General features: G+C 31.9%; 1 long non-coding RNA gene across 2 annotated transcripts; it reads left to right on the forward strand.

Moving 5' to 3' along the window:
* The first annotated feature begins 24,017 nt into the window (after positions 1–24,017).
* On the forward strand, positions 24,018–26,800 carry LOC132713808 (uncharacterized). 2 transcript variants are annotated; one of them, XR_009623488.1, is made up of 3 exons: positions 24,018–24,425; positions 25,478–25,596; positions 26,585–26,800. It is a non-coding gene; the product is annotated as an uncharacterized LOC132713808 (long non-coding RNA). The 2 variants fall into 2 exon arrangements; XR_009623489.1 differs by lacking the exon at positions 24,018–24,425 and adding an exon at positions 24,863–24,993.
* The last annotated feature ends 397 nt before the right edge of the window (positions 26,801–27,197 follow it).

Here is a 27,197-nt window from a genome sequence, read left to right on the forward strand (position 1 = left end):
TTCAAAAGTTAACTTATAATTTGCATACAATGACAGTTTAGAACTATTTCCCACATCAGAATGCCAAATTTGAAGATACTGATCCTTAAGTCTAAGAGTAAATTGATGAAGGAATAACTTTTCATTAGGTACACTCTGATCAAACCAAATATGCCAAAATCCATTTCTCATAAGTAAATTTTTAACATATGTAACCCAATTATTTTGTCCATAGTTATCAAGACATTTCATCATATTGTATGCTTTTTTTACATATCTTTGTTCATCCATTTTTAAGATTCTACACCAATATTTAATAACTCTTTTAGCAGTTGTAATAAACATTGGATATCTGCCACAATCCCCCAAAATAGCTATATTAATTGTTTAATTGTTTAAAATATACTTATACGGAATAAAAATGTTCGTTTGTTCACAAAATATGTTAGAATGCTTTCCCTTTGAATCACATTATATGATATGAGCTTGTTACTTGTTTTAAAAATAGTAGTTTACTAATGACTAACAATTAATTAAAACCACACTCATTGTTAGTTACTTTGTATCACCTTATGACATTTTAAACAGCTTGAGATGATCACTTTGTTTCAATATTAATGTAATTTTAGTATGTTTTATTGAATAAAGAAATTAATGCATGAGCTGAATTTTGATATATCCGTTAGGACAAAATAAGAAATTGCATCTGAAATTCATTTAATATGTTTATTCATACGATAAATCAGTCATATTTTGAACCATCCGACAAAATAGAGAAAAACAGAATCCCTAAAGAAAGCCCAACACGGCAAAATTGAAAATGTTGCAGGCTCGGTTTGATTGAGCCTGTTCATGGACGGTACTGGAAAGTGCAAGTTACCGTCCACGCCACCAAGCACCGGCTTAAGCAGAATTCAAAATTTAAACACGAAAATGGTGAAATTTTGAATTTAGAAACATCCGCAGTTCTGTTCATACGGCGGTTATCATGGAACTTTAATGTGACACAGTAGTGCCATTCCATGAAAAGCAGCGTAATGTCCCCAATTTAAAAAATGCGTGTGCCCTAAACGAGAAAACAATGGGCGGAACTAAATAAAGGGGATCTGAGGTTATGAAGCCTCACAGATAATACGTCAAAAGACAATTTAAAAAAACAGGCAACATATCCTAAGGGTGATTAGACAGTATTCAAGTAAGAATACTGGAACCACCCGAGTTGAAAAAGGCGAAATAGAAGAAACTTAAAATACCACATATCATGTATACGCAACAATGATGTCGTGCTGAACGATCTTCAAGGATCGAAAATATAACATCATTGATTAAATGTACGGGGAGACTTTTTACGGCCACCACACGGCACAAATAACACTTATGTGACCATAAAATAGAGAAAAACAGAATCTCTTAAGGAGGCCCAACACGGCAAAATTGTAAAATGTTGCAGGCTCGGTTTGATTTAGCCTGTTCAAAGTCTCATTTGAGGTTTCTTTAAATTTAGCCACTCTAACATTTTTTTAAAACAAATAATGGCGAAATATTGTACCATGATTCTATATAAAATCATTCTTTAAACTATTAGAAAACCATTTCAAATTAACAATTTGCATGACTTAACAACATATTAGTGTGTATTTTAGTGTTTAATTATTATAGTCTGTTAATAATTATAATATTAATTTATATTATAAAAAAAATTAAAACAACAAATAACTTTCATTACGATCAATTAAAGATTGTTGTTTTAAACAAGTCCTATACAAAGATTAGAATAATTTACTAATGTATTTTATCGTCATATAATTGTAAAAAGCCTCCTATAAAATGTATAGTATGATCGGTCAAGATTGCACAAGTCTACATATTGTTTCTAACGCATCATTGACATATTGTTTCTAACGAATTATTGTAACATGTGTTGTGAATTAAAAAAAAATAATATCAAAGTAATATCAAATTAAGAAAATTCGTTAGAGTAAATTGGTCTAGGATGGAAGTTCTGTTATACCATAAATTATTATGTTGATAGTATTTTGGTATCATAAGTGAAAACAAACCATTTTCGAATTATATATCGCTGTTAATGGTTAGTGTTAGATGCATAATCCGATATGACATATCAACATAAATTGACAAAATAAATTCATAAAAAAAAACAAATAATAAATTTCTTAAGTTTTTATCAATATTTCAGCAAAAAAACTTACGATAAATGTATTCACTACAGTCGAATCATAAAACCAATCTTTAAAACATAATTTATGAAGATAAAAAGGCCTACAATTTTCATTATCATTAACAATTGAAAAAACAAAAAAACGTAAAATAACAATAAATTGAAGTTTGTAATAACTGGTTGTAACTAGTCATGATATAAATTTTAATCTGTTTCTGACTGATAATGTCATATACAATTAACGTGTACATTGCTACTATGTTTAAACATATAATCAAATTTCTACAGAAAATGGTCCGGCCACTTTCTGTTCCTGCTTTGAATGAAATACTTCAAAAATCAAACATGATGAATGATAAAGTCCACACGTGAATAATGTATGGATTTAACTTTCTTTCACAAATATAGTGTTGTCACCAAATCTCTGAAATGCAAACAAACATATACTTGAAACAGATTATAATTGGCATGCAATTCAAAAAGTGCGCCTGTCTTCTGTATGCATAAGTAAAACTCAAATTTTTAGATCATTTTTTATCTTATCCCGTTGTTCAAGAATAATCATTTTTTATTGTATAAAATGTCCAAAAATGAATAGTATTGCAACGCTTTTCACATAGATCGGGCTAAGAATTGCACTTTCTATCGCTTTTCAACTTAATTCTGAGTGAATTTTGATTATTATCCTATAGATTCTTTCATTCTAAATGTGTAAGATTTTTAAATTTTATGTTTTTATGCCTTTTGACCTCAATACAATTTATCTCCGATATTTTCGTAACGGAAATGCTTATGTCAAAATTAAAGACATTTTCTGAAATGGATTTTGTCTTCTTTTAACATGAAATGCAAAGCAATTATTTAAATTAAACACATAGTTATTTCATCTCACTGTATATTTAATGAGGTACTGTTAATGTTGTTAGTATTCTAGAGTTATCTATCTATTAGTATTTTAGAGTTTTCTTTCCGTTATCAAAATTAATGTAAATATTGTAACGTACACGGGCTAGCTGTATTAAAATAATTATATTTTCGCTTTTTTGCCAGTTGAATGGTTACGATTGATTGAAAAATGATTAGTTTAAACTTTGGAATTAAGTTTTATTAACAATAAGTGCCTTGTTATTGAGTTGATTTAGTTATTGAATTTGATTAGTTTTTATTTATGTATTAAAAAGATGAAACTATTTATTGAAACAAAGGATTATTCATTTGTTTATAATTTCTTGATTGGCAATATAGGTATAAGCCCACTCAATATTATTATAAAATTAAGGCAGAACAGAACAATTGTCACAATATCGACGAAGCGAATAGTTTCAATATCACCAATTCTTCCAACATTTTTTTAATATGAAAAAATTATACACGAAATCTTCTTTGCATAACATATTCAGACACATAAAGATGTTAATCAAAATTATATTAATTATTTTATCTTTTTCATTTTAAAGTGAATTATCTAATCACTTAGAGAAAATTATGCCTAAAAAAACAAATAGATTTGTCATTTTTTAGAAAGGCAAACATACGTTTCAAAGTGTACGTACTTGTTTTTAATAATTTGATATGCTTATCAACTGAATGAAAGTAGTACTGAGTGTGAAATTACTTGTCATACAAATAGCAAATTGTACACAAAGTAATATTTTGACTTCCATACAAAATACTAACAGATAGTTAATGCAATTTGCAAATCAGTAACATTTCTGAAATTATAACAGAACACAAAAAAGGCTTTTTGAAAAATAAAAGCTTTTTAGGGCCAAAAAGGGGCCTTTTAAAAATCCTGTGATTTGGGAAAATTAAAGGGTGTAAAAACTTTAATTCAAAATTTTTTAAAATGTAGTAAAATTTTTCTTTTAATCAATTTTTCCCCCCAAACAAAGAAAATTTACATAAATACACGAAAAGTTTTTTTCGCATTATAAATAACAAATTTAAAAAAATTTCATTTTTTTTCCCTTTTTGGGAAAAATTTTGGGTTAGATTTAATGAAAAAAAGTTTTAAATTACCTCCCTTTATTTAAAAAGAAATGTTTAAATTGATAATTTTATTTGGGCCCAAAAATGGGTTTTTTTAAATTCAAAATTAAAAGTTTTTCCCTTTGGAAACAAACAGAAGGAAAACAAAAACCCATTAAAAATTTAGTTTTAGGGCTGAAAGTTTTAACCAATTTTAAAAACAATTAAAAAACGGGCAATTTTTAAACTTTTAAAAAAAGTTAGGAAATAAAGCAAAGCGTTCCTCTTAAACACGATACCCCACAACATTAAATGGGATTTATAAACGCCATGTTTTCAATTGAGTTTCTTTGGAAATGTATCATTTAAGATACAAACAAATAGCTTATAGACTTTAGGCAGTCCAACTTAGCTTTACTAGAATGTCCAATATTTTGTCAAGAAAATGTTAATAAAAGTATTCTTAGGAAAAAAAAAGAAAAAAATGTAAGAGCAGTTCCTTTATGTTGATGTGTCATGAAAGCAATATCACAGATCCACCCTCTCGTTATCACCTATTTTATTACATTCGTTGTAGCGCTAAACTTTCCCTTAAGGGAGTATCTTCACTTAACAGTGATTAAATATCGATTTTATAAGTCTTCAAACTATCGTATTATAGAGTTTACGACACATAAAGAACTGACCTTTAAGACTTAATGTAGAAAAAAGAATTGTGTGCACTAAATCCTTTTTGTAAAAATTTTGACAAAGGGCCCTTGATACTATCACATTTCAAGAAGTATTTTTTTAATTTAAAAATATGAAACAAAATTTAAGTAAACAATTATAAAAAGTATTATTTTTTAATGGTGATTTCAATTTAAATTTTTTAAAAAAGTGATCTCAAACTTTACATTTTACATTTTTGTGATATTCTTGACACAGTGACAAAACTAAAAATAATACATATTGGCATCTTGTTTGAAGAAATGTGACAGTTTAAGGTAACTATTAACAACATTTTAATAGGATAAACAACAGATAGTGTTTTCAAATGATATCCATGATTAAAGAATATTTACCGTTCAGATTTTGATATATAATCATTTATAGTTGTTAACCTTCCCTACTTTTACTAAATATACAAGTATGTATTAAACTGCATGATAAAGATGAAACCATAATTTAGCCTGTGCAAAAATACTCTCCAGAAAATACTCCTCTAAGCATCCAATATTTTAAAAATGAACCGGTATATAGCAGATATACGAGACTTTACTGTTTTCCACATATTATGTTAGGTACGTTTCAGACAAAAGAGTCAGTACTGTAAAGAAATATCAATTGTTACGATATTTGTTTTATTTTGTTAGTATACAGCGTTGCATTACAAAGATTATCTAAAAAGAAGAACCCTACAGTAGATGTTGTGCAACTTGAAGTGTTTTAGTGTTTAATCTTATCATATATACAAACATCTTGATCAAAGTTAATAATGTTATAATACATAGTCTACAAGATACTTCATAAATAGTTTGATGACGTTCTTATTACGCTGTCTGTGTATGTGGAATAATGGATTTGTGGAATAAACAGAGTAAACAATTAATTGTACGCCGAATTTATGATATTTCTACGTACTAAATAAGTGTTAAAGTTCACAAATTGCACCCATAGTAGTTATTAATCCAAATAAATTTGCCATTATGAACACCATTTGAACATTAATTGTACATAAATTATTGACTTTATCACGAAATTCCGCGTGTTTTGAGACACTCGAGAAAAAAATGTCAATACTTATTTCTTGTGATTATAATTATTTATAAATTGTTCTCTTGTCAGCAAAAAAATTAATTTATGGAGGCAAAATGGTAGAAAGTAATAATGATTAAATGGAAAATATGATTGTATTGTTAAAAAAACACATTTTATTTGGAAGCATGTATAATTGTTTTTTGACATGTTGAATTTGGATAACCAATGATTTTGATTGGCGGGGATTTATTTTTTACATTGTCTCATTACAAAGAAACATTTTGGGGTAAAGACGTGAGGTTTGGTGCTCTATTAAACGGTTTAAGCTCCCCAGCAATTACTGGGTCGGGTGGGGATTGCGTTCATTGAACGCCGCCTTTCCTTGTTGATCTTGTTTATCATATTTTATGCTGCTGACGTTCAAAGGCAGCGCCCGTCTATGTTCCTCAAACATGTGTCTTGTTTGTTGTAACGTGCAATAGTTGTGACACGTTTTTGTCCCCTTTTTGTTTTGTCGTCTATGGTAAGTATAATCCCTTCCCCCTTAGTTTTTTTTCAATTTTGTCTTCCCCCAATAACCATTTACACTGGCCCTTCCCCCCTATACGTTTATCTTTGTAGGCGTTTTTATTAATTTCTTTCGTTTTTCTATGATTTAACCGCCTCCGTGGTCGAGAGGTTAGAGTCGATGACTTCTAATCCAGTTACCTCTCTGGCGTGGGTTCGATCCCCGGGAGATGCTTTGGTAGTTTAGCACGGAGGAAGGTAGTCTAGTACTGGTGTAACTCTACAGGAACGATGGTTAGGAAACTACCCGCCTATATGACTGAAATACTGTTGGAAAAAGGCGTAAAATGTAACAAACAAACAAACATTCTATGATTTCTATTTTGATAATTTATAGTAACGTTCCGTCCATCGTTTGCCGGTGTGCCCTGTCTTGTTTGGTGTCCTGCTGGGCTCCTTGCCGGTTAGTAGGGTGACAATGGGCTATTTAGGGCTTTATTTACAGGGGGTACCCGACCATAAAGACTAACAAAACTTGTTATATATCAAAATGTTTGACAAAGTCTGAAGTTCTTGAAACTGTCGGCATAAATTAGCATAAGTCACTGCGTTTTCCAGAATCCAAGATGGCCGCCAAGATGGCCGCCAAGAAAACAAAAATGCCCAACAAGAGTTAGGTTGGTTATAGGGTGTCCATTAAGGTTTTTAATTTTGTTTTTATTGATTATTTTATAAGAACAGACATAAATCTTGACACATATAAGCTTTTTTAAGATTAATATCATATTTTCAAGATTTTTGAGAGCCGAATTTCCAAAAATGACATCAAATTTTGGGGGTGGGGGTTCTATTTTTGTCTACATTTCAAGTTTTATGCAATAAACTGTATACTTTTCAGGTTTTAACTTTAATACAGTGACCATCAAATAAAAATTCAAGCAATCTGGTATGAATTTATTGTCAGTTTTCATTTTTTAAGCGTTTAAGGTAAGTAATGTAGTTTTTCTAGCCGATTTCCGAAAATCTCGCACAATTACAAGGTAAGAAGACATACAAATAACATATTCTTGGTAAGTACTGATTTTGTTATTTTATATGATTTAACAGCATTATTGAATCATATCAAGGCTGTTATTAATCCTTCATTCATTCCCCCATAGTTAACAGGTATAGGATAATATTGAAGGGGTAATATTTACTGCTGCACCAAAAAGTTTAGTGGGAGGGGAATTCAAAATTCAACATGTGAAAACAATCATATTTAGTCCAAAATTTTCCCACAATGAATTAAAACAGGTAATAAGTGACCTGCAACTTTGTTTAATGATTGTATTTAGATGTGAATTCTTCAAAACAAAATACAGCAGAAACTAAATTTAATGTTTTTTCTTCCCTGTCAATGACATTGAAAAAGTCAGTGCACTAGTCAACGGTTTTTAATAATATCTGTATAAATATATACTAATATATCTTGATTATGATGTTTTTTTTCTATAACATTATATTTTATACAGTACATATAAATTCATGAACAAAAATCTATTCTTTAAGCAGTTTATGAGCAACTCAAGATCATATACTCTCTGGCAAAGATTTTGACGGGGCCCTTCGTGCTCTTATCATGATTGATGAAGTGTTAAGCCAGAGATTTTTGTTTCAGTTCTACAAATGGGGGCAGCAGAAATCACAGCTAGTGCCAGTATCACTTTTGCAGAAACTTCAACAACTTGATGTGAAGTCAGCTGATACAAGTCTTCTCCAGGAGACCACAGCACTTTTAGAAACCCACATGGTTCCTCTCATGGAAGTATTTCGTCACCAAGGTAGGACTGAATCAGAACTCTTCCAATTCTGGGATGACTACTTGATGAAAGTCTCCAAACCTCTGAAACTGTACCTAGCTGCTTCAAGGCATGGTCTTTGGGATACCTTTCATTACTCAAAGTCACTGCTACTACCATTCATGTTTGCAGCAAACAGAACAGTATATGCAAGATATATGCCTTATATGCTGTTGAAGATGAATCGACTGCCAGATGCCATACTCAAATCCTTCAAGAAAGGTAAATTTGTTGCCAAATTGACAAAAGGAGTATTCAACTCTGTATGGATCGACTATGTCCTGGAAGTGACGGAGAATAAGGCACTGAAGTCTTCAGGTGGCATAATTGGCCTCACACACAATGACAGTGCCCTGTCTCGGTGGTTCCTATCCAGACCAGTTACAGCTAAGTATGCTGTTGAATGTTCGTCTGCTGGAAAGACTCCAACAGTGAAACATCACACAGACACACCTTTCCACATGAGTGCATATAACGAAGCTGTCAGAAACATGCTGAGTCTGTTTGAAAACTAGGTCTTCGTAGACCCCTTTTGCCTGACTGATCCACCGGATACTCTGGTAAACTTCGCTACAGGTGTTGCAGCAGAACCTGAAGTTGCAAGTAGTCTTCTTAACTGTCACTCTACTGGTATGTTGATGTTAACAGATTTCGTGCAAGGTTTCAGGTTGAAGGGAGACCAGCGCCGAAGAAGAATTTCTTCAGTCCAATCCAAAGGGCAAACATAAAGACCATGAGCTCAAGAAAGGCAAGGACCATTCGCATGAAAGCCAAAGATATAACCATTAATGGCGAAGAAATGTACCTCCGGCTGCTGGCAATCAACGCCTATAAGAGAGTGCCACTAGAACGTGTCATGTCATTTGAGAATGCTCCTGTCCCTCTTAGTTTATTATGCCCCCACAATGTGGGAGCATATAGCGTTGCACTTGTCCGTCCGTCCGTCATTCCGTCAGTCCGTCCGTCCGTCAGTCCGTACGTCCCGAAATCTTGTGAACGCAACTCCTCTTAAACCGGATGGTAGATTTTGCTTAAACTTACAGGGATGAACAACCTTAATGTGTAGATGGTAGTAAAGGAAGGAATTTTCGCTGCGACCAAATTTAACAGAATTATGGCCCTTTGTTGATTTTTCCACTAGATACTATGTAGAAATTTTGTGAACGCAACTCCTCTTAAACCGGATGGCAGATTTTGCTTAAACTTACAGGGATGAACAACCTTAAGGTGTAGATGGTAGTAAAGGAAGGAATTTTTGCTGCGACCAAATTTAACAGAATTATGGCCCTTTGTTGATTTTTTCACTATATACTATGTAGAAATTTTGTGAACGCAACTCCTCTTAAACCGGATGGCAGATTTTGCTTAAACTTACAGGGATGAACAACCTTAAGGTGTAGATGGTAGTAAAGGAAGGATTTTTGCTGCGACCAAATTTTACAGAATTATGGCCCTTTGTTGATTTTTTCACTATATACTATGTAGAAATTTTGTGAATGCAACTCCTCTTAAACCAGATGGCAGACTTTGCTTAAACTTCCAGGGATGAACAACCTTAATGTGTAGATGGTAGTAAAGGAAGGAATTTTTGCTGCGACCAAATTTAACAGAATTATGGCCCTTTGTTGATTTTTTCACTCTATACTATGTAGAAATTTTGTGAACGCAACTCCTCTTAAACCGGATGGCAGATTTTGCTTAAACTTCCAGGGATGAACAACCTTAAGGTGTAGATGGTAGTAAAGGAAGGAATTTTTGCTGCGACCAAATTTAACAGAATTATGGCCCTTTGTTGATTTTTTCACTATATACTATGTAGAAATTTTTTGAACGCAACTCCTCTTAAACCGGATGGCAGATTTTGCTTAAACTTACAGGGATGAACAACCTTAAGGTGTAGATGGTAGTAAAGGAAGGAATTTTTGCTGCGACCAAATTTTACAGAATTATGGCCCTTTGTTGATTTTTTCACTATATACTATGTAGAAATTTTGTGAATGCAACTCCTCTTAAACCGGATGGCAGACTTTGCTTAAACTTCCAGGGATGAACAACCTTAATGTGTAGATGGTAGTAAAGGAAGGAATTTTTGCTGCGACCAAATTTAACAGAATTATGGCCCTTTGTTGATTTTTTCATTATATACTATATAGAAATTTTGTGAACGCAACTCCTCTTAAACCGGATGGCAGATTTTGCTTAAACTTCCAGGGATTAACAACCTTAATGTGTAGATCGTAGTAAAGGAAGAATTTTTTGCTGCGACCAAATTTAACAGAATTATGGCCCTTTGTTGATTTTTAGTTTTCAACTTGTGGCACATGTAGTCCAAAAAATATTTGACCTAGAGTCATAAGATTGACAGAACAGTGGCGTGTGGGGGCATCAGTGTCCTATGGACACATTTCTAGTTTCATGATGATGGCTCAATGACTTCCACCAAAAAGTCTGACTTTCTGGAAAAACTTTAACAACTTGCAGAACCTGAAAACATTCCTAGAAATATGCAAAGATAGATTGCATTGTTTTCGATTGAATGGCAATTATTCAATTACTTCAGCCACCAACAGGTTCAAAACCTACATACAAGCAAATGGCAGACAGCTTCTGGACATATATAATTTCTGGATGTCAGCAAACAGCTCAAGTCCATGTAGTCTTCGATAGATATGAAGAAAACAGTCTGAAAATGCAGACACGGCAAAAACGTGGAGAGAGTGCTTCAGCCTCAGCCATAACAATCCAACCTAATATGGTGATTGGCGACTGGAAAAGGGTGCTGACCAGCAGCAAGTGTAAAAGCGAGCTAACAAAAATGTATGCAAGGCATTTAACAGAAAATTGCCATACCCTGATTGCTGAGGGCATGCAACTGTTTGTCTCTGGTGGGTTACAGCAGAAGACTCTATTGGTTACAAACAAGGCAGTTTCATATGTTGGTGGCCTTGAGTCAAACCAAGAGGAAGCTGATAGCAGAATGTTGTTCCACTTGGCACATGCATCGGCATCATTAAGGATCAAGAGTGCAACAGTGGTAAGTCCAGACACAGATGTGTTTGTTCTACTGGTCCACCACTATGATAGTCTGGGAATAGAAGTAGTGTATTTCAAGACCGGCAGAAAGGGTTTGTACTGTAACCTTACAAGATACATACCAGTGCATTTGGTGTACAGAGCACTGAATCCCAACGAAAGAGCCGTTCTACTTCCAGTTTATTGTATCACAGGGTGCGACACATGTTCCTCCTTCCATGGAATTGGGAAGAAGAAAGCTTTTCATGTTCTGCGCAAACATTCACCACAACTGACAAGCCTAGCAGACTTGGGTCAGCTGCCAGAAATATCTTCTGAAACAAAAGCTGCAGCCATTCTCTTTGTTGGTTTGCTCTATGGGCAAACATGTTGCACATCTCTGAATATCCTACGCAAAGAACTTGTCTTGGGTAAGGTTAGAGTCAAGCCGAGAAGATTGCCACCAACAAATGACAGCATGATGTTACACTTACTAAGATGTGCATACCAGCTGTTCATTTGGAGAAATGCTTTGAACCCTCAGCCTGAACCAGATCCACTAGAATGTGGGTATGTGACTGACAACAGGGGCTTGTACTCGCCTCAACTCATGTCACAACCGTGCGCACCACCAGAGCTTTTGAGTGATATGGTATGTGCTTGTGATGACCATTGTAGTGAGGAATGTATCTGTCAGGAAAATGAACAACCATGTACAACAGCATGCAGCTGCAAGGGTACACTACAAGATTCTGATGACATCTGTCAAAAATTGTTTACAATGCTGGCAAGTGTCTCTGCAGAAACGACATCTAGACCTATACTACTATGATTTTGCCTAAGCACATTGTTAACAGTTAGTAGAATATAGCTATTTGTGCTTTGTTGAAGTCTATAACTGTGAACTTTGCATAATTAAGTTGTGTCTAACAGTAAGGAGAAACATTGTTTATACTTATATTGTATGTTCTGCCAATCTGTAGCTTTTATCCTAGTTTTGTTTATATTCAATATGTTGATCAGGATGAAAATAACCACCGCAGCTTTTAAAATGTCAAATGATGAAATGTCAGACTGGAACATTTGAGTGCAGTTGTTTTGATCACTTCATATACTAAAGTTTGGACATTGATGTGTTTTTCTGCAAATATTTGTTTTATTTAAGAATAGCTTTAGCCTGATCTTAGCCAATGGCAAGCTGTGCAGAAAATTCTTGTCAACATGCTAGTTTTGTATTATATCTACAGTATTTATTCGGAAAAGGCCAAAATCTGCATTAATAGCCATGTTCAGCATAGTTTTGCTTAACAGTCATGATGATTTTATCATACAACAAGTTATGCTTAAATATGTGCTTATGTAAGCTTAACAGTGTAAAAATGAAATATGTTGCATTTATTCACTTTTTGTTCTGTTTGCAAATTTATATATATAATACTATACATTATACATTTGTAACAGTTTTTTGCAGATAAAATGCCCCAACCACATAAAGATCATAAATATTGTGAATGTTGATAATGAATGTGTTACAAAATGTTTGAAATAGTAAGTATTATATACTACTGAAGTGTTATAAGTAAAAATAAACTGCATGTATTGTCCACATCTTGAAATATTTACGAAAATATTACCCCTACCCCCTGATTTTCACGCAATTTTTGGGTATTATTCACCAAAAAAATCGCAAAGTATGATATTAATCTCAGAAAAGCTTAAATATGTTTAGATTTATGTCTGTTCTTATAAAATAATCAATAAAAACAAAGTTAAATGCCATAAAGGACACCCTATAACCAACATAAGTCTGATTGGGCATTTTTTATTTTTTTGGCGGCCATCTTGGCGGCCATCTTGGATTCTGGAAAACGCAGTGACTTATGCCAATTTATGCCGGCAGTTTCAAGAACTACAGACTATGCCGAACATTTTGGTATATAACAAGTTTTGTTAGTCTTCATGGTCGGGTCCCTTGTTTTTGAGGGTCAGATTGTCACCCTACCAGGTGGTCCTGTGTTGCTGGGTTGTGTTGGGGGAGTTCATTGAATGCCGCCATACCCATTTGATTTTTGTCTCTTGTTTAAACCATAACGTGTTCTTACTTAAGCATCACTATTTCTTAATATCTTAGAACAATAAAATGACAAAAAATAAATAAATGGAACATATAGCTCGTTCATTACCTTTTGACAGCTGTTATACGTACAAAAACGATTGAAAAATGTGAGAACATTTCTTGTTTTATATAATTTATATCTTCAACAGGATCGAATAAATCATGTCAAAACATACCTAGCAAATGTCTAACATAATATACACCTGCTTGTTATATTATTGAAAACCCACGGAATTTAATCATAAATAATATTAACAAAAATGAACTAATTTGTTTTACATACGCTTTACTTAGAATGTATCTTGTTTACCAGTGTAAATGTGTTTTTAATCGATTAAGAATTTATCCATCAGACGAAAACTTTATTTTGTACTTAAATTGTTTAAAGCTTAAAAGTTTCTATCTATGGATTTAGCATTATTGTTTATATTGCGATTAAAATGTTTTACAGAAATATGTGGGTATATTTTAGTTAAAAGCGAGTGGTGCATGTGTTAAATCATCGACAAGAATCTATAAAAATACAGCTGAATATTTAATCTCGTAAAATTTTATTCTGTTTACGTACAATATGAATGTATATTAAATTACATATGAAATATATGAAAAAAAAGATTTCAAGAAACGTGCATCAAAATAACATAACTTTACTGTATTCTAGAGAAACATTCGTCAAATATTGTTATGCACCTAGTCGTTCGTCTGTCCGTCTGTTCTGTATCATATGAACTTGAGCAAGGAAAGTGAAAATGTTAACAATAATAGGGACGATGTGCAATGGTCACTTGAATTTTATAAACTCGGTAAACACATTTGATACTTGCTGTGCGCAATAACATTGAAAATTAAAATATATGGCATGTAGCATCATTTTGTGGACCACGACATAACTGATATTAATCATGCCCCTTAGATCAATATTAGTCCCAACCCGAAGGTCACTTAGTTAATATAGCATGGTAAAGAAACACATTTTTAAGTCTTATTTTAAACTAAAATTCCTAGAATTTAGTTATTTGGCATGTAGTATTGGCCTCTACAAAACTGTGAGCAATCATACCCAATTGGTCAAAAACCCGAGGGTTACTTAGTTTATATAGTCTAGTATGAGCGAATATAAAAAAAATCATCAAGGAAGGGCGGCATTCAGTGAATACATTTTATTCTTATTCTATGAATTTACAATGCCTAGAGATCAAATATTTGACATGAAGCATTGAATTGATGGCCTCTATCAAGTTGTTATAAATCGTGCCCCTGGAAACACTTGAACTCTACCTTGGGATTAATTAAGTATAATAAGGTTAATAAAAAGTAAAACATGTTTCAGACAAGTTTCTAGATTGAATCTCTTCCCTGAATGAATGTAATATTTGATTACTCAAACAAATTAACATTCGGGCGTATATGGCCCTGTTTTGTAAAGGTAAGTATTGTTTACTTGAAAGCCTTGTCCCAAGGATTGTTGTGGCAAATTTTAACTTAACATGTCTTTTTGCTTAAAATGATGAACTTTTGGGAAATAAGAATTTATACCGTAATCATACAATTTAAATAAAAATATACTTGTTAAAAAAACCGCCTTTATAACTATTCAGTTTTTATTGCACTCTAATAAATGCCTTTTTCTCAAAAGGCCAAAACAAATCTGAAGAATTAAATATGAATAAACTATATTTAAACTATTGTTTATATTGCGATTAAAATGTTGTTGTTTTTTTTTAATCTTTAAAATATACATCAAATAAACCTTTTTATAACAGGATTCCCATCTGAAATATGCTGACAACAAAAAAAGATATAAAAAAAACAACAGATTAATGGAAAGACATTGAATATAACGTAATGATAAGAAAATTTTCTTTCAAATGGTATCTTATTTATGCTGTTGATAAATACAAAGCAAAACCAAACATGTCAAAATAATGAGTTGAATTAAAGATATATATATATATATATATATATATATATATATATATATATATATATATATATATATATATATATATATATATATATATATATATATATATATATATATATATATATATATATATATATCAGCAATTTGTATTAATTTGATGAGATTTTCTATTATATACTACATGTAATTCATTGTGTTAGATTTTTACAAATAAATCGACACTACATTTCAGAATGTTTTGTACTGTATGCCCGTAGGTTGCTTTAACTTTACTTTCTGTTGTTTCAGTTGAAACTTTATATCAGGTGTCCGTAACAGAGATGCGAGATAAACTTAAATAAGAACACTAGCCGCCTTTGTTAAAATGTAAGAGTTCAAGGTTATATGAATCCCGAGCGATTTTTAAAATATCTTTGCATGATGAATACTGAAGTTCTTTGTGATATTTTAACCATGACTTCGATCGTTATAACAGAAAAAGTGTAGACATTCAATAGGTTAGGGAATATTTATTGATACGTATGATGAACATGTGCTAACATATATCTAATGGGAATAATATTTCATATAATGTTCAACAATGTTTTCACATGATTGTCACCCATTTGGAATTTCTGTATCACGTATCCACAGTACAGGTCATAGAAAGTTCGTTCACATATTTGTTTTTGAAATGTTTAAATATCCTTTTTAAGAGACCGTTGTGCCTTTAGGTAAGAATCTTCTCACACCTTGCTTAGTAATGGCTTGTTTTAGGAACCGATTTGAGAGCGTGTTTTTAAAGACAGATCCAATAGTTTCTTAATTTTTACATATCGATAAAGAATGAAAATATATTATACACTAGTGAGCATAATTTTCTTAAGAGAACCTTATTTAGCAAGGTTATGGAAGATGATAGGGATCTTCCTATTATTTGAGCTATTTGCCCCTTAAGTGTCTCTTTGTTTGTTTAAGGATATTTAAAAGCGACATGAAGATAATAAAACAAGCAACACCATTAAATTTTAAATTCGTATTTATCCTTGTCGTACTGCAAATATAGCTAATATGCATTTGTTGCTACTGCCAAATAAGCTGTGTATCTTTTTTGAAATCAATTGCAGTGAGTTACTAATTACAGCATAGGACCAAGTATAATTTTATCTATTTATCTACTTTTATAAAATGAAAATGTCTGTTTTGTAAAAAAATAAAAATATATATCTATAAATACATATTTTGCTTATATCTTTATAACAAAAACCATTGCCTGCAGATTTTTGCCGCTTTCATAATAAAGATGGATAACGTCTGTAGTTATTTCTCTGGGGATTATATTTCACTTAACAAAGCATGGAATATTGATAATCCTGTCAATACAATTGACAACAAATAATATACTCTGAATTCAATGCCATAACTCACAAATATTATATGCCTCACTTCTTAATGTTGATAAATTCCCAAAAGCGTAATTCACCATTCGAAATAATGATTGAAGAATAACTTTAAACAGTCAAACCTGTTAACTTTGTGTGTGTGCGTGCGTGCGTGTGTGCGCGCGCGCACGTCTGTTTGTGTACATGTGAATGTGCGTGTTTGTGCGTTTCCATCTTTATATTTTATATTTCATATGCTACTTTTGTCATTTGGAAATCAATAATTAATGATAAAATACAGATATAAATATACACAATGTCATTAAGCTGATGACAGTGTATGATTATCATACACTTATGTATTGACATTTTGTTTAATTTATATAGTTATCTATTTTAGGAGAAAAAAATCAAACTGCAGCAAAAATGCATTTCAGCCTATGCACACACACTTTTGACAATATTTAACATTTCATAACGGTCGAAAACTAGATTTGATTCGTATTATCTAATTTATTTTATTAACGTCGCGCTTTGAGCGTGAGAACCGGCATGGCTATAGTCAGAATCATTCGGGAAGGTTCAAAGGTCAACCCATTTGAAAACTGTAAAGACGAGAGCCACGTGCAAATTTGTCGTAAGATTGTTCAAACGGATTTAAAAATGTCCCATATTGTGTCGATAATATTTAAGAAGAAGCCTAAAATTTACAATGATCGTGAAGAACAATATATACTACGTCAATGGATAACAGGATTATGTAAAACAACGTTTGAAATGGTTTGGAATACAATGTTAATATGAGTGTATGTGTGCCGAAGTTTTCAATCGAATATATTTATCTTGTGTATATACATATGATTTTTATATATTGATATGTGATAAATGTTTGTTCTGGGGTTGACAAATATACAATTTATATGTATTTTTAAGGCGTATGTAACTCCAAACACCAAGTGTCTGTGGTATGTTATGTCTCATTTTAAAGACCTAAATGACCTTATCAGTGATATCTGGTTTTGTCATCAAACAAAAGAAATGTCTTAGGCATGCACGTTTCTGGCAATTAGCAAACAAGTCCATCAATTTCAAATGTCTGTTACGTCAAGAACATAAGAAGTTGACACATATGACGTGAAGAAGTATTGACCATTTGTTAAGGTCTGTTTTTGACAGCCCCGATACCTCTCCAACCAAGGTTGTCATGTGTCAAATAACCAAATCGAACTAACCAGATTTCCTTCCGGATAAACGTAATACTTTCTCATTAACAGACGCAAAAGATTTAACCGAGTCTGCAGTTGTAAACTCGTTTTGTGTATTTTTGTTATTCTCATTGAATTGTATCATTTCAGATTTTATAGTCTAAGAAGAAAAGATGAAGTTTGTGCACTGTTGCTTCTAGTTGTTGATATCTTGTTTGGTACTTCAGAACCATTTATTCCATTACTGTTTTTAGGATTAAGTACTGATAGTGGGCGTTGATTATGCTGTAATTTGCTGTGATGTTTATTATCTCTAGTCGAACCAAACCTGCATGTTTTCAATTATTGTATTTAATTTAATCGACATTTTGTTTTGTGGACAGATATTTTGAATGTCCCAAACACATATTTATACAAGATACATAAGGAACTATACATGTAAATATTGTGCATTAAAAAAGATTCGCTTTATAAAGTAACTGATTATCATCATTTTTATGTCTTTTTCTAATAAAAATTGATAATGTCTAAGACAGCGATATTCACTGAATTTCACTTATAATGATATTGTTCACATGTCTACCGCATAGAGAAGATTGTTCACAAAATATTGTTTTTAATTTGGTTTCTGAAACAGGTTGGTGATACAACATTTACATTTTATTCATGAATCTAAGCGGTTTTTTTTATCTAAATTAAGTTTGTTTGTATATATTCTAATAGCATATATGCATGTAGAAGATATGCACGGCTACTAATATTTTAAAGAATAATAATGTTATTTATTATCTAAAAGCAATTTGACCAACTCGTTTTCATGGTTTTTGCCCGTCGAATACAGTAATAGCTGTTTAAACTTTAAAGTTTTTAGGAGGTTTAAAAACGTCAATTCCACTTAATATACTATATATGGTTATTATACATTGTTGAGCAATATGCTAAATTATATTGGTCTTGAGGCAACTGTTAAACCTGTATTGTTTGAGGCACCAGGCGAATCTAATGGATTCGGTCCAATTGAATCAGTTTAATATTCAACAATTTATCATGACCCTTTCCTTCCACGACACCAAATTTTGACATGTAAACAGAACTTTAGTACAAATACCATTGGGAGGCTGGGCGGAATGCAATAATCGAGATTTTATACCCGGAGAATAGAAGTAATATAACAAGGTAAGATACAGTTCAGCTGTTGTTTTATACGTCGGTTAAAAAATAGTATGTTTTGAGAGGTAACATGATACAAACGCCGAAAATTCATTAGTTACATTTCATAAGGTGTGAATTAATGAGCTGTATAACACAATGTCATCGCAATAGTACCTTTCATGAATGTAAACGTAACATGTAAAATAATATGTAATAATTTTTAAAAATATAAACGCTAAATGTGTTCAATTTATTAAAGAACAGTGTTTAAACAGAGAAATACATTGTACACTTATAAAATAATAGAAGTACACATGGTACAACAGCGCAACTAAGCCGAAATTTCTAATATAAGAAAGACATAAAAGATTCTATGAATAGTTTGAAAGGGATCGAACAGCTGAAGACGTTGAAAGCCATTGCAATTTTCACAAATGTGTGTAGGGAAAAATGAAAAAAAAACACTTTTCATGTACTATCCCCTCGTTAATTGTCAAAAAAGGTTGAATAAAATGATATCATGTATTTAAATAAATAAAGCAACAGCTGCATTTAACCTGTTGGCATTCAAATATTTCAAACGTTGGCTTTAAACTAAATTTGCCTATTACTTTAACTAAATTAAGCGCTTAACTTTACTGAAATGACTACACACTCGCATTATTTATCTTATGAATAATGTTAAGTTGTAAACAATTGTTACTTATACTTTATGTGTTAGCTCATTAGGTAGATCGTTGGACTGTGGGTCGGGTGACCCAAGTTTGATTCCTGGACGGCGCAGGTCACATTCGTTGTGATTGAATATGAAATCCTTTCTACGGTCATATGCACTGGATGACTCCTTTGGCATGTACATAAGTAATCAGTTCCTTGCAAAATTGAAGACAACTAGCACTTGTAAACAGCTTGACAGCCAGCACAGGAACGATGCGGTGGCTGAATTGTGCCCTGGTAGATACAGTGTGGCTTACGGCCGTCATCCGGAGTGGAAACTACCATCACCACCACCCTCTTTTAACAAAATAAAATAAATAAACTACAACAATTTAGGAAATGGTCTCAGTTCTTCTCTTCAGAAGTATTTTTATTTACAAAAAGTACCCCAATGCTCGATACTCAAGATTTTATATCATATTATAATATGACCTTTCTTGTTTGTATCATATGAGCTTTGATCTTATAATTAAAAACACATCTAAAAATTTAATTTGGCAACAACAATAACATTCTAATTCATTCAGCAATTGGATAACTGACAAAATATTCTTCTCTGATACTTGCAATCATTTTGCTTTCTGTGAAGGTTTGTTTTTGAAGTAGAAATTGCATCTTGTTACATAGGGTTGTTTCTAAATTCAAAATTTTACTATTTCACGTTTAAATGTTGAATTCTGCTTAAGCCGGTGCTAGGGGGCGTGGACGGTAACTTGCACTTTCCAGTACCGTCCATGAACAGGCTCAATCAAACCGAGCCTTCAACATTTTCAATTTTGCCGTGTTGGGCTTTCTTTAGGGATTCTGTATTTATCTATTTTTTTGTTAAAAATCTGCCAAAATTCTATTACAATTTACAAAGCTCATACATTTGCTAGCAATCAACACAAATATATTCTTGATGATATGATAATGTTGCAATTAGAGAATTGGGAATTTTCTAAACGAACGGCATATACCTTGCAGTTAAAATTTACTCTTCATAATGTACAAATTTGACATTTCTAAACTCTGGTAAAATTCTGTTTGATAAATTTTCCTTTTATACCTAAAATCTTTACTTTCTTCGTCAAAACTTGCAGAATGATAAACAATGTTGACACATCATATTCATTCTGTTTTGATAACTATTATGTTCACGAAGATTTGATTGATATCACTCTATTATCACATAGTTGTTAAATATTATTTCTCTCTTGTTGGTCATAATGCTTCCTCGTTAAAGTGGTAGACAGATTATCACGAAAACACTGTCAAGTTTAGTAAATGCTTTGCGAAATCTCAAGAATGTTAATTGAATATTTGCAAATATTAGGTAATTCAAAATAACCATATCAGTTTATGGACATATTTGCAGGGTAGTGATTTTCTTAACAATTATAAACGGTAAAGCCTTGTTGTTTCCATATTCTTATGATCGATAATCGAAAGTGTTATAACAAAGAATGTTATTTAACACTCATGAAAACTGTACGTTAACATTATATAAATAACACATGGGTTTGTGGGTTACAGTAAAAATAACCCGAGGAAAATACTGATACCCGAGGCGTAGCCGAGGGTAACAGTATTTTAACGAGGGATGATATTTTTACTGTTACACACAAACCCATTTGTTATTTATTTTATTATCCCGAACAAATACTGTGATGATCTGAATTTGTAAACTAAATCTAACTGTATCAAAATAAACCAAGAGTAGCAATAACTACACTGTCCATACCTTGCAAGTTTTAAGTGTACTGTAGGCCTACTTGAGAAGCTGTTTTTCTTTAATTCTTTAAGCAAGTGATGATATCTACCAGTCATAAACATACAATAAGCTGTGTTTTATTTAAAAAAAACAAAACACTAACCTATTTATAAGGTTATGATCTGTATCCAGAATATTCTTCGCATGGTTTCAGACAAAGTGCATTTACAAAATAACGATGATATCCTACAGATGTCTGTCCGCCAACTCTATCTGTAACGTTTCAATGGTTAAAATTGTAAAATAATCCTTTGTAGCATGCTTTAATCGTCTGCATGTTCACGTTTGGTCCAAAATTATTCACATTACAGTTACTACCGTTGAAAACGGATGTTTACTTTTTGACTATTCAACAAAAAGATATTTTATACGCGAAAAGAACTCCAAAGTAGGGTGCAAAAAACTAAATTTTATGAGAGTCATAGTTACTTTGGTGATGCCCTAGGCCCTATCGTCGAAAATAAGAATGAATCGAGAGAGAGATGGCGGCCATTTTATTTCATTTTATTTAGAAAATAGACCACGTGACCAGATTTTATATTGTAAAAAATACTGTTAACTATGTAAGAGTACAAAATTCTTAGTCACGTGGTACACTTGCATTGCATTAACAGTAAGAATAACTCTCAGAGGCCTATAGGAAATTAACATTACAAAAGAGTGAGGGGTAATAAAATAAAATGTTACGGTACGTACTATTATATCGCTATTTTAAGTAAGTTGTAATCATTTTCTAAAGATTTTGTACATGCGCCATTTGTTCATAACGCAACATAATAATTTATTTATTTTATACAGGTATTTTATAATGATCTTTTTTCATAATTCATAACAATTTTTTTGTCAACTGCAGACAGCAGAGATATAGCTTTGTACAAGTTGTGTAAAACGAAAAAACAAGTTCATTTCGTTAAAGTAAATATTAAAATTTTAATTAATCATATAGTAAAATGCGTCTTAAAGTAAAGCGTTTTATATCAGTTAATGAATTATTTATCATCTCTATATAAATTTTTCTCTCTCATGATTACAAACGAGTAATTTAAAGTATCTTTTATTTATCAGTTACTTTCCTACTCATATCATTAACTTATATGATATGATAATAGCACAAATGAGGCATAACAAAATGCTGATTGTTAAGATTAACTATTATGAAAATATGTACAATATTCACATAATAATCTTTCTTGTACCATGTTTTGGAATATTATGAAACATATTTATCTCATATATGTTACACATTAGTCAAATAATACATACAAAATAACTTACAACTTTAGCGTTATTAGTCCAAAATTTATTCCTTGAAAACAATTACGTTTTCAAACGAGACAGAAATTATTGATGCTTATTCAGTAGCAAACTTCAAGACTAACGTTGCAAAAATATAATGTAGATTACTTTTGTGGATATTGTTTAAGATTCTTACACTTCAATAGAGATAATAAATGGAAATTCAATTATGTAAAACAAAAAAAGATAGTTGCGTTTTTACTAATGGTGTTGGGGAATCAATTAAAGCAAATTAAAAGTGTGTGTTCAACATATAATGGATTTCAGTGGTGTTTTATAGGCAAAACATAATAACGTACGGGTGTGAATCATATTTGTTCTGTTCAAAATTAATGTGAAATGGCACTAATGTTGAAAAAATGTACTAGAGAACGCATTACTCAAAGTGTTTTGTCGACTTCTTACATTTTAATATATTTTAATAATGTATAAAATACATTATCAGCACGAATTTATCCGCCTATTAATTATTAAGCGCCTTCTTATCATCAATAAAATCCAAAAACTTGTTGCAAAACATACAAAGTAACGTGTATCGTGACTAACACCTGCTGGAAATCATGGAAATTACTACTTGTTTTTTTTTTGCTACAATTAACAGCCACAAGTATTGACAATTACATGTGCACTCTTCAATAAAACTAGAAAAAATGCAATCATTATTATATTATCCTACTATACGAATATAAGCGTGTAATTGTTAAATGCTAGCAGGCATCTTATTTACCTCGCTTTTGGTAAAATATAACACTATAAAACACTTCTTCTTCTTATTCTTTTCTTTTGTTTTGTTTTTTGAATTTGACAATGATCTATTTATTACCCTTATATAACCATCAGTAAATTTTGAATATAACAAATTATAGCAGAAAATCGGCTATTTTTCCCTCTTTTGCCCAAGGCATGTTATAACTGGACCAAAACCATGTGTTAACATAATCACGCGCTCTTGTTATAGCCCAGTTTTACCTATGCGCAATACATACATGGCCCAGTAAACAAACAAACAAAAATGACGATTTGGCCTTGTTTGCCAAACAGTCATGCGCTTTTGTTATATTGAAATTATTGATTCGAGGGCATCAATCGCATAAGGTCTCAACCCGGTACGGAATTAGACCCAGCCCATTGTAGTCTAGAAAGTAGTTCTTTTAAATTTTGAAATGGCCTATTTCAAGTCATCTTAATTGATACTGGTTATATTTTAAGTATATCTTTAGTAATTGTGTACATAAAGTTTCATTTCTGAGTACTTTAAAGGTTGTTTTTGATGTATTTTTGCAGGATTTCATTTCTGGGTGGAAGGTTTCAGGAGGCACTATGCACAAGAATACACACCAGTTACTATTTGGAATATTCTATAGTGATTACAGAAATTAAAAGCTACAGAAAAACTCCAAGGGCTAATGTATTATTTGTTTGTGCTAAATTTACTTGGACTGCATTGATGTTTAAAGAAATGGTCATGAAGTTTCGGTACCGGATTTGCTTTGTCCAGAATTTAGCCTTAAATGTGATGGATTTACTATAGGATATATGGGTCGAAAATTCAGTGGGCCGTCTCCTAAATTTAAGAAATGAAAAAATGGGAACTGGTTGATGGATATGGATGAAACTTTGCATCAGTGTTGTGTTTATGAATAGAAGTCAGGAAAATATAAAGGATAACTGACAGGTTTGAAAATTTTAAATTTTATTTGAAATTTTAAATTTTGACATTTTAAATTGGGTCATATGTTGTTATTGTTATCTCCCCTTCAAATGTAGATGTCTGCTACTGTGTCAGTAAGCAGGGAGAAGGGTACAGAGCTTTTGCATGAAAGATTAACTACATTTTATTGAATTAAAACTGTAAAAATGAATTTAAAATTAAAAAATGAAATTTAAATTTTTTAAAAAGCAGTTTATAAATTGATAAATTTTATTTTTGCACCCTGTGTTTAGCAATATACAATAAATCTAGCTTATTTTTATAAAGATTCATATAGAATATGATAATATTTTAGAGAAATGCATCTTAAATTATGCATAAACTATGCATTGCAAGGAATTGGGAGTGTGTGCAGTTTCAGATTGGTTACATTGGTAAAAAAGTGATTGGCAAGCTCATTCCAGAGATCTTAGGGGCCCAAGAAGCACCGGCCAGGGATTCGAAACAAGCACCATAGTAGCCTAATTTGCTCATATGGACCACACATTATATGTTTTGATGTTTCAGCAAAGGATTGATGCTGTAGTAATCAGTATGTAAATATTCACTATTGTCTTGTATTTCAATGAAGCAGAACTGACAATTGAACAGGACAAATGTGATTTATATTTTGGAAATATAGGCATTTTCAGTGTACATGTAGTGAAACTTGGTGTTTTGCTGTGTTGCAGAATGTATTTGCTATTAATATATACACATTTTCTAGTCATTAAACAGTGTACTTTATGGATAATTGGCTCATTTAGAATAACACAGTTGATATGATTGTTGTTGTTGTTGTTGTAGCTGCTACAGCAGTTAAATTAAGTTAGGTTTACAATGTCTAAACTGCTATTTCCATGCAGGCATGCATTTTTCAGCACACAATATTTATATATGCTCTCCAGTGTGAATTAGCAAATCTAGCCATTGATTAATTAAGACATTATTTTCTTTCTTTTTCAGATATCAGAATTACAGCATAAATGCCTCTTATAATTTTCTTAGGCATGTACTAGTGTTGCATATTTTTTCAGACTGTGCAGTTACCAAAGCCTGGGTTTGAGTACAAGACCTTACCTTATCCTGGTAAAGATCTATGGAAGCACTCCTTCAGCTCAGTTTGGCAGCAGCTTTGTCAGGACACATTGAGAAGGTAATAACTTATGTCTAGTTTGAAATTTCAGCCATTGACGGTAGCGACTCCCATTGCTCGGGCAATATTTGGTAGTTATTTTGATGTATATCAGGAGAAAATTTCTCTAATTCTGACTATATTAAGACTTCTCAATGATTTAAAGTGGGAGACGGTATGTGTCATCTTTTTTTAAGCCTTATTTTGTGTGAGAGTTGGCTAATCTTACTTTGTCAGAAGACATAGCCCATGGTGATATGGTAACCTCTTTGCTAACCTTAAGATTACCTCTGTTTGTCTTTATTGATATCTTAAGCAAACAATGTAGGGTGTGTATGTTGGTTCTTCACTTTATTTACCATGGTATATAGGTAAAAATCATAATCAGTAAGTTTTATTACAATATTGAAGGAAAAAAGTTATGAAAAAGCACATTTAATTGTGATTACTTGTATTTTAACCCAAAATTTCATGCTCTCATTTAAAGAAATGGAGTTTCTAATACAATTTTTTAAGCAATAAGGTCTTATTCTTTCATAAAAATAACTGTATGACATTAGCCGGTAACATTTAACTTTATTCGAAAAAAAATCCATTGACAGAATCAAAAGATATGACAGAATTTGTAATATAAATTTTTGCGTAAAATTCTTTTGGCCGAGCCTGACTTTTCGCATGAAGGTTCATATTTAAGAAATTGTACTGCATTAATGTAATTTGTTAGAGACATGTCAAACCTATATGATTGTACTTGTATAACACTAAATTACTAGGAAATGAGTATAAAGTTTGGCTTAACTTAAATTTTGGATTCATTTAGGTCTCAACCCGGTACGGAATTAGACCCAGCCCATTGTAGTCTAGAAAGTAGTTCTTTTAAATTTTGAAATGGCCTATTTCAAGTCATCTTAATTGATACTGGTTATATTTTAAGTATATCTTTAGTAATTGTGTACATAAAGTTTCATTTCTGAGTACTTTAAAGGTTGTTTTTGATGTATTTTTGCAGGATTTCATTTCTGGGTGGAAGGTTTCAGGAGGCACTATGCACAAGAATACACACCAGTTACTATTTGGAATATTCTATAGTGATTACAGAAATTAAAAGCTGCAGAAAAACTCCAAGGGCTAATGTATTATTTTTTTGTGCTAAATTTACTTGGACTGCATTGGTGTTTAAAGAAATGGTCATGAAGTTTCGGTACCGGATTTGCTTTGTCCAGAATTTAGCCTTAAATGTGATGGATTTACTATAGGATATATGGGTCGAAAATTCAGTGGGCCGTCTCCATAAGTAACGGCGAGCAGCATTCAAGTAACTATGCCGGAAATACGGCGTATAGACATCGCCGCTAATCTTAGTTGTCGCCCTTTCTAAGAAACGGACCGTTGTTAATGTAAACAAACCCTCAGAGTAACATACAAAACAAGATAACACAAAATGAATATGAGAAAATGTTCTTTTATTGGTGTTTATATTGATAAATGCTCTTTATATTTCTTTGAGAGAAAAATGTTTAGTGCCTGATTTTTTTATAAACTTGTGTGATTGAAAAAAATAAATTCTGAAGTCATTGATCTTTTTTCTACCGTCAATCAGAAATAATTCTAGGAATTTTCTG

This window comes from Ruditapes philippinarum, unplaced genomic scaffold (genome assembly GCF_026571515.1).
Source record: "Ruditapes philippinarum isolate M1 unplaced genomic scaffold, ASM2657151v2 ctg701_1_1_1_1, whole genome shotgun sequence".
NCBI classification, from domain to species: domain Eukaryota; kingdom Metazoa; phylum Mollusca; class Bivalvia; order Venerida; family Veneridae; genus Ruditapes; species Ruditapes philippinarum.